This window comes from Mus caroli, chromosome 10 (assembly GCF_900094665.2).
Source record: "Mus caroli chromosome 10, CAROLI_EIJ_v1.1, whole genome shotgun sequence".
NCBI classification, from domain to species: domain Eukaryota; kingdom Metazoa; phylum Chordata; class Mammalia; order Rodentia; family Muridae; genus Mus; species Mus caroli.
The window spans coordinates 65,836,202-65,844,473 of record NC_034579.1 but is presented as its reverse complement, the minus strand read 5'-3'; the positions used below and the strand labels follow the sequence as shown (position 1 = coordinate 65,844,473).

The window sequence follows — 8,272 nt, the reverse complement described above, 5'->3', positions numbered from 1 at the left end:
AAGCATCATGGGCTACACTCCAATTCCAGGAGGAAAATGACAAAGTCCACTTGAGCGAACATCCTATGACAGTCCCCCCCGCCTCGCCCCACCACAGAAACAGCCAGTCAGGCTATAGGGTCAAGGTTTATATATAGATAACCTAAGACATGCTGGAGAAAAGAGATAACCTAGTCATCTTGTTTGCCAAGTGGGTTTGCCTCCATGTTTGCTTCCTGCTGAGCACACCAGAAATGCAATTTTTAAGATGCTAACTTGCTTGGCTGAAAGGACCCTGATATAGCTGTCTCTTGTGAGACTAGGCCGGGGCCTAGCAAACACATAAGTGGATGCTCACAGTCAGATATTGGATGGATCACAGGACCTCCAATAGAGGAGCTAGAGAAAGTATCCAAGGAGCTAAAGAGATCTGCAACCCTGTAGGTGCAACATTATGAACTAACCAGTAGCCCGAAGCTCTTGACTCTAGCTGCATATGTATCAAAAGATGGCCTAGTCAGCCATCACTGGAAAGAGAGGCCCATTGGACATGCAAACTTTATATGCCCCAGTACAGGGGAACTCCAGGGCCAAAAAGTGGGAATGGGTGGGTAGGGGAGTGGGTGGGAGGGTATGGGGTACTTTTGGGATAGCATTGGAAATGTAAATGAGGAAAATACCTAATAAAAAGTAAAAAAAAAAAAAAAAAGATGCTAACTTGCTGACATGTATGGAAATTCCCCAAGCTTTCTGTAACCACAATAAATACCCTGCACTCCTAGATTTGAGGCTCTCACTTCTGACCCACTCTGACAGTGTCGGTAGAGTCCTTGCTCATGAGCTCATAATAAAGACCCTTGTGTGTTTGCATCAGAATTGGCTCCTCAGTGGTCTTTAGGGTCCCTGCAACTTAAACATAACAGTGTATCTCTGGAACCAAATTAGCTACTATTGGTAGAAACTCTTATTTTTATTATGTTATTATTAATGTCTCTGTGTGAGTATTACATATGGACAAGAGAGGTCAAATTTCTGTAGTTAGTACTCTCCTTGAACCTTGCTGATGCAGGATCTCTCTTGACTTTACCACTCTACCTAACCCAGTCTGACTGGCCCATGAGCTTAGAGGTGGCTCTGTTATCTCCCTCCAGTCTCCTGGCAGAAGTGCTAGGATTACAGATACATGCCACCATACATGGCATTTTATGGGGTTCCAGGAATTGAACTCAGTTAGCCAGGTTTTACAGGCAATTAATTACCTTTGTCATCCTCCTGGCCAAGTATAAGCTAAATAATGCTCTTATTTAAAACATTAGGAAACTATAGGAAAATATAATTAAAATAATTTTATTACTGAAAAAAGTATTCAACCCAAAATATGAGATCATTGAAAGCAAATCTTATAAGAAAATGCAAAATCAGGAAGAAACCATAAAAATACAAACACAGATGTCAATATCCTCAACATAGACAACTTCAACACTAGACACAGCTCCAAGCTCCCAGGAGCCAACAGTTTATTCGGATTCAAATAGAAGTGACCATGGTCTGGGAATATAGATTCAAACTGCCCCAAATAGCATGTGTGGGACTGAGCTGTTATAGATATTTGTCCTTCACTTTTGGATGATCTTTAAGAGAATGCAGTTTCAAGATCCTCAATAGGCACAGGAGAAAAATGGTTCATAAATAAAATCATTCTTTAAATTCACTGGTGGAAATATCACATAGATGATTTATACTAAAGTGGTATGTTAAGATGAGTCTATGCCCTACTCTAGGATACTCCATATTGTATGAAAAAAAAAGAGAGAGACTCAGCTCATTTCTGAGTCCTCTTGAGCTCTGCTGCAGCCTCTTTAACTTGGATTCATTCTGTAAACACACATGCGCCTACAGGTATAGGCACATTACCATATGCTGTGTTCTGTGAGAGTTATTGTCACCTATTAAAATTGGAATGAGAGAAACTTCATTCACCTCATCCAGGTGGGCAAAATTATCTGGCAAATCGCTGCCATTGAAACTTAAAATTTTCCTTCTTATTCAACCAATCCAGATATTGTGAAAAGACACAAACATCTTAGACATCTTAGAAATTATCTGGCTATGATCTTAGCCTTAGGGTTGGAGAAAACCAGTGATTACTCAGTACATCCCAAAGGTTTGACCCTGAGAGTGGAAAGGGCCTTCGATCAGACACAGAAGTGGGCACTCTTCAGTTCATTCCATAAAAGATCACCTGAGATAATTTGATTCTGTATCCACAACTTTCCAACTCTCCATAGTCAGGAGGTTCTGATCAATTAGCAACACTTGCGAAATCTGGTATACAGGCACTTTTTTTCTGGAAACTCCAATTCATAACAGTAACTTTGCCCTACATGAGGGACCTTGTGCTGCTGTTTGTCACACTTGTCTCACCCTCAAGTCACCAGGCAACAGAATGTGGAACTCTCTGAATGGGCCAATTGGTTTTATCCAAGTGAAGATCCATTTTTTTCTGTCGTTTTTAGGAAATGGTTTGCAATAATGCACTTTATACAATGGCTAGGTACAGGAAAAACTACTAAAAGTCACTACTTAAGTCTGTGCATAGATCATCTCCACCAGGACTCACTATTGTAAAGCAAAGGAAACTAATTAATGTATATTTAGTTAATATATAAATTATCACTCATAAAGCAAATGACAACAAACACTGGTGAGGCTATGGGAAGAGAAAAAAAACCTTATTCTATGCTCATGGGATGCTCCTGTAGCTGTCAGTGACTGCAGGACCCAGACTCAGGGCATATATCCACACTGTCCCCCAAGCATCCTGGAGAGTTCTCTCTATTCAGGTGAATCCAGGATGGCAAACTTCACCACAGAAGAGAAGTTTAGGAGGAACTAATATGAAGCTGATCTGTAACTTATTAAGATGAGATTTTTAAACTCGGTTTAAGCACAGGGATTAACAGAAAGAAGAGTCCTGGGAGATAAGCACACCATGTACACACAGGCACGGGTGTGGGTGTCTCGTGTCTCAGCAACAGCCATGGGTACAGTTTCAGTGGCTCTTGAGATTACATTATCCAGAAGGATTTTTAAAGGGAATTCTTTTTACCTTGAGGGTAAATGAGATCATAGGAGTGGTAGTCCCTAAGGTGCACTGAGAAGGATTACAATCGTATAAAGAAAAGCCATGGGATTCAGAAATGGCACAAAAATGGTCAACCTATCTTTATCTACAAATGGCACTTCTTGGGAGATACGTAGAAATTTACAGCTTAGAGTTGGCAAGGGAGAGTGGCCATACTTGAGGATATATGAAAGAATATTGCCTTTAGGTTGATAATTATAACCAATTTTGTTCATTGTGCTTCCAGTTTCCTCTTAGTTTTCCCTTTTCTTTCTAGCCTGTCTCACAGTGGCTATGGAAATTATTATACAAGCTTCTCAAAAGTCAAAAGCAGAATTGCTCTAAAATATGGCTCTATCATTCCTGCTCAAACTACTGTTAGTCCTACCACAGAGATAACTGCACACTGTGGTTATTGCTATAGAATTGACAACAGCTACAATATGGAATCAGTCGAGACATCTAAAAAGGTAGAGAAAGTGTGATAGTTCGTGTATATAACAGAGTTGTTATTCAGCTATTTCCTAGAAACCACGTTTGCCTGAAAATTATTGGAAAGAGAAAATATTGTTAGATATGATAAATTAGATTCAGAGAGGCAAATACTGCATAATTGCACTAGAGAGACCAGATCTTTTGGGTTCAGACTCATCTTAGAGAACCTGAACTAAAGTTGAACTCAAGTTAACTAATAGGCCAGTAACTAGCCCATTCCCAGGCTAACCCCCAACAAGACCTGTGTCTAGCACCAGTTTCCAAGTTAACGTCCAATAAAACCTACATCTAACACCAGTTTCCAGGTTACTCCCTAGCCAGTCTATACCTTCAGGCTATAAGTCTGCCCCTGACACTTCACTTCCTAACAACCACCAATCAGGAGGAAAGCAGAACTTAAATTAACAGTTTGGCTCCCAGCACCAGCCAATTATGTTAAAGGCCATAGTGGCCCCCAAACCAGATTGTGCCAGGCAGATACCCCCCCCCCATTGCCTCTATAAATGCTTGCCTGAAACTGCACTCAGGGTCCCCTCCCATTCTCCTGTGTCAGAGATGGAAGTGTGGCCCATGCTTGAGCTTAAATAAAGAGACCCTAAAGGGATTGCATCAGAAACGGTTCCTTGGTGGTCTCTTTAGGAGCTCATGAACATTTCCTGGCACAACACTCTCATGTATTTATGGAGTACCATGTGGCATTTTGCTGCATCTAAATATGTAGAGACCATGGTACCAAAGTCAAGATAAACTTGTCACGCCTTTATGGTAAGCACATTCCACTATACTCTGTAGTGTTTTGAAATTATCAGCACAAAACCATAAATATACGTAAGCACTCAATCATTTTAACCATCTTTGATGCTATTAACATGTCAGTGCTTCTTACAGTCCTCTAAGCTATAACTTGGCTCCTGACACACATCAGCTTCTCCTGTTCCCTCATTCCAGCCCCAGGTTCCGGTAACTATGGAAACTACCATTCACCCATAACTTTCTCTAAGGTCAACTTCTTCACATCCACATGTGAATGAAGTTGCATAGCGTGTTGTCTTAGCTGACTTCATGTAACACAGCACTCTCCAGCTCCATTTCTAAAGTCACAAATGGCAGGAATTTGTCTGAAAGGATATGTTTTCTTTATCCTCCAGCCCCACTCCCCAAATGAATACAAAGATGTTTCCATCTCCTTCTTGCTATAACGGTTCAATGGTGAACATAAGCACACCAAGGCCTCTTTTACATACATACCTATTTAATTTCCTCTGGATATAAGTATAGAGGTGGGATACCTAGATCACTCGGCAGTATCTTTGAATTTTTGAAAGAATTTCCACACTGGTTTCAATAATAATTGGGCTAGTTTATATCGCAACCAACAGCATTTAAGGGTCCCCTTCTGTGCACATCCTCATGGGCACTAGTTGATGTAACCCTTGCAGGAGCACATTGGTAGCTCAGTGTGGTTTAGATTTGCATTTTCTGAGGGAAGGTTGCTTTTAGCATTATCTCTCAATGAGATACTTGTAATTTTTTTCTGGAATATTTAGTAGACATATTGCCCCATCTTTTATCGCCTGATTTGGCTTTGCTAAGTTGCATTTTTCCTTATATATCCGGGATATTAATCCTTTGTCCTCTATATGTATATATGTCAAGTGCTTCCTCCCATTTTGTAACTTTTTCTCACTCTGCTGGTTGTTTCCTTTGTTGAGCAGATTTGTAGCTGAATAAAATCCCATTTATCTATTTTTTATTTTATTTTTCTGTCACTTCTCATCCCCCGTCATACCCAAAAAAAAAAAAAATATATACCCTCACCCATTGCAATTTCCTGAAGTACTTCTATAGGGATTTTTTCGGCTTTTTTTTTTTTTTTGTCAGTTTTATAGTTTCTGGCCTCACACTGTCTTCTAACAATTCTGAGTTTATTTTTATAACTGTAAGAGATAGGATCTAGCTCCACTCTCCTGAATTTGACATCCAATTTTGCAGGCATTATCCCCAACTCTTTTCTGTAATACATGATCTTACCAGTTCTGTGGAAAGCCAGAGAGATAGTGATAAACACAAAGATTTATGCATAGCTCATTTCTAGTCTCCTGGGTTATGTCACATGTTGTTGTTGTTGTTGTTGTTGTTCTTGTTCTTGTTGCTGTGTTCTTACTTAGGTGGTGAGAGATCCTCTTCAGCCTCCTCTCACTATGTTTTAGGGACTTCTTACTTTTTTGGTGTGAGGTGTGTCCAGGTTCCCTTATACTCTCCGTGCCTCAATCCTGAACTACCTATTTCTCTAAAGAAATTTGGGAGTATTTATTGGAGAGAAGAATTCAGAAAAGGAACTATGAATTCTACCTGTACTTATATGTACAAGGATTTGATTCACTCTGGACTCTCCCAGAGCTAAGAGTAGCATATCTAGATACATATTACTATATATTGTACACACATATTCAAACATGTCTATCTATCTACTATATACAAGAAAGCATTATTTTATCTGGTACATATGATTTTGATCAGAATTCATAGGATTTTTCAAGCCCTTCCATTTTCCTTAATAACTACTGTTCATTCATTTGTTCCTCCCCTCCCTACCCCTACTTCCTCTTCCATCCCAACTCACTTCATAGATGAAGAGACTAAAGTATTAGAAAACTGTCCAATCTCATCTGGCTGTTAAGTGATAAAAATCCAAGCTTCAAATCTCAAGCTCTTCATCGCCAGGCTTCACTATAATAGAAGCAAAATCAGAACCATTCCTACCCCCTGCAAACTATAACTGGGAACAATTTTGCAAACACACATAACTGGCACCAAGTGTCCATTTCAAAGCAGACAGAGATGTTGCTTGTTAAAAAAATCTTTTATCTCTCCATATATGACTTAGTTATTACAGAAGATAAGTGAGTTCAAGCACTTCAGAAGTCTACAGTTCTTTGGAGTGCCACTAAACAGAAGCTGGTGGTGGCTCAGTAGGTATAATGCTTGCTGGGACACATTTGAGAGCCTAAGTTTGCATCCCCAGAACCCATGTAAAACTGGACAAGGTACCACATCTCTACAACACCAGTATTACTACAAAGAAATGGAGACTGTAGCAGGGCAATCACTGGAAGTTCACAGGTCAGTGAGCGTGTCACTGAGGAGGCAAACAGAAGTCTCTGTTTAAGACCAAGTAGGGTTTGTGTGCCTGGTATGAGTGCTATGGAGTACACACTGTGTTTGAAATAGTGGGAATACCATGTCCTATGGTTCCAGTGCTGGTTTTGACCTTCACATTACTATTTTCTCTCCTGAGGGCCAACTCTACCAAGTAGAATGTGCTTTTAAGATTATTAACCAGGGTGGACTTACATCTGTCACTGTCAGAGGAAAGGACTGTGCAGTTATCGTCACACAGAAGAAAGTACCTGTCAAATTGCTAGATTCTAGCATGGTGAGTAATTTGTTCAGGATGACTGTAAGCATTGGCTGTGTAGTGACAGGAGTGACAGCTGACAGTAGATCCCAGGTACAGAGGGCACACTGTGAGGCAGATAATTGGAAATACAAATATGGTTATGAGATTCCTATGGGCATGCTATAAAAGAATTGCTGATATTTCTGAAGTCAACACACAGAATGCTTAGATGAGGCTGCTTGGTTGCTGTATGATTTTAATTGGTATAGATGAAGAACAAGGTCCTCATGTGTTCGAGTGTGACCCTGCAGGCTGCAACTGTGACTTTAAAGCCCATAGCAGCAGGAGTTAAACAAACAGAGTCAACCAGCTTCCTCAAAAAAAAAAAAAAAGTGAAAAAGAAATTTGATTGGACATTTGGACAGCAGAAACTGCAATTCCATGCCTGTCTACTGTTCCATTGATTAATTTCAAACCTTCAGAAATAGAACTTGGAGTAGTTACAGTGAAAATCCAAAATTAAGGAGTCTTACAGAAGAAGAGATTGATGTTAACCTTGTTGCTTTAGCAAAGCGAGACTGAACACTCTTATCAGCTTACCAGATCCATTATGCCACGTACCTATGTGTTTGGTAACAATAAACTGACACCATAGAGGCCCTGGATTGAAGATGGAGCCTCCCCTACTCCTCCTGCCACTGACTGGTTAGAACCCTGTATAAATAAAAATGGTGCTTTTGAAGCAAAAAAATTTAAAAATTAAAAAAAAAAAAAAAGCAAAAAGACCAAGTAGAAAGACATGCTGTATATGTTCAGGCACTCTCAAAATATGCATGCACATACCATACACCCATATACACACACACATATGTACATACTCACTAATTTCCCTAAATGCAACAGGGGCATGTAATTTGCATGCCATACAGGGAGAGATGGTCAGGTCGTCCTTGGCTAGAGAAAGTTTGTAAGAAATGAAGCCCATCAGTACCAGAATGTTTCAGTCTAAGATTTTAGCTCTTCGTCTCTTTCCTCTTCTGATATTTCTGAAAACTATCTCAGGCTAGGAAAAACAATGAGAAGCTGCCAGTATTACCCACACCATTCTGTGTCCTTTGACCTAAAGCAGTGAGGTTTTGGTTGGTTGGTTGGTTGGTTGGTTGGTTGGTTGGTTTTTTTGGAACAAATAAAATACTCTGTTTTTGAATAAATAAAATCCCCCTCCACATGGGGGTTTTTAGTTTTGCTTTTTATATTTTCTGATATGTTCTTTT

The 8,272-nt window shown here is 39.8% G+C and overlaps 1 pseudogene; it reads left to right on the top strand.

The window, feature by feature from the left end:
* Positions 1–6,839: 6,839 nt before the first annotated feature.
* Positions 6,840–7,580, top strand: LOC110303993 (annotated as a pseudogene).
* The last annotated feature ends 692 nt before the right edge of the window (positions 7,581–8,272 follow it).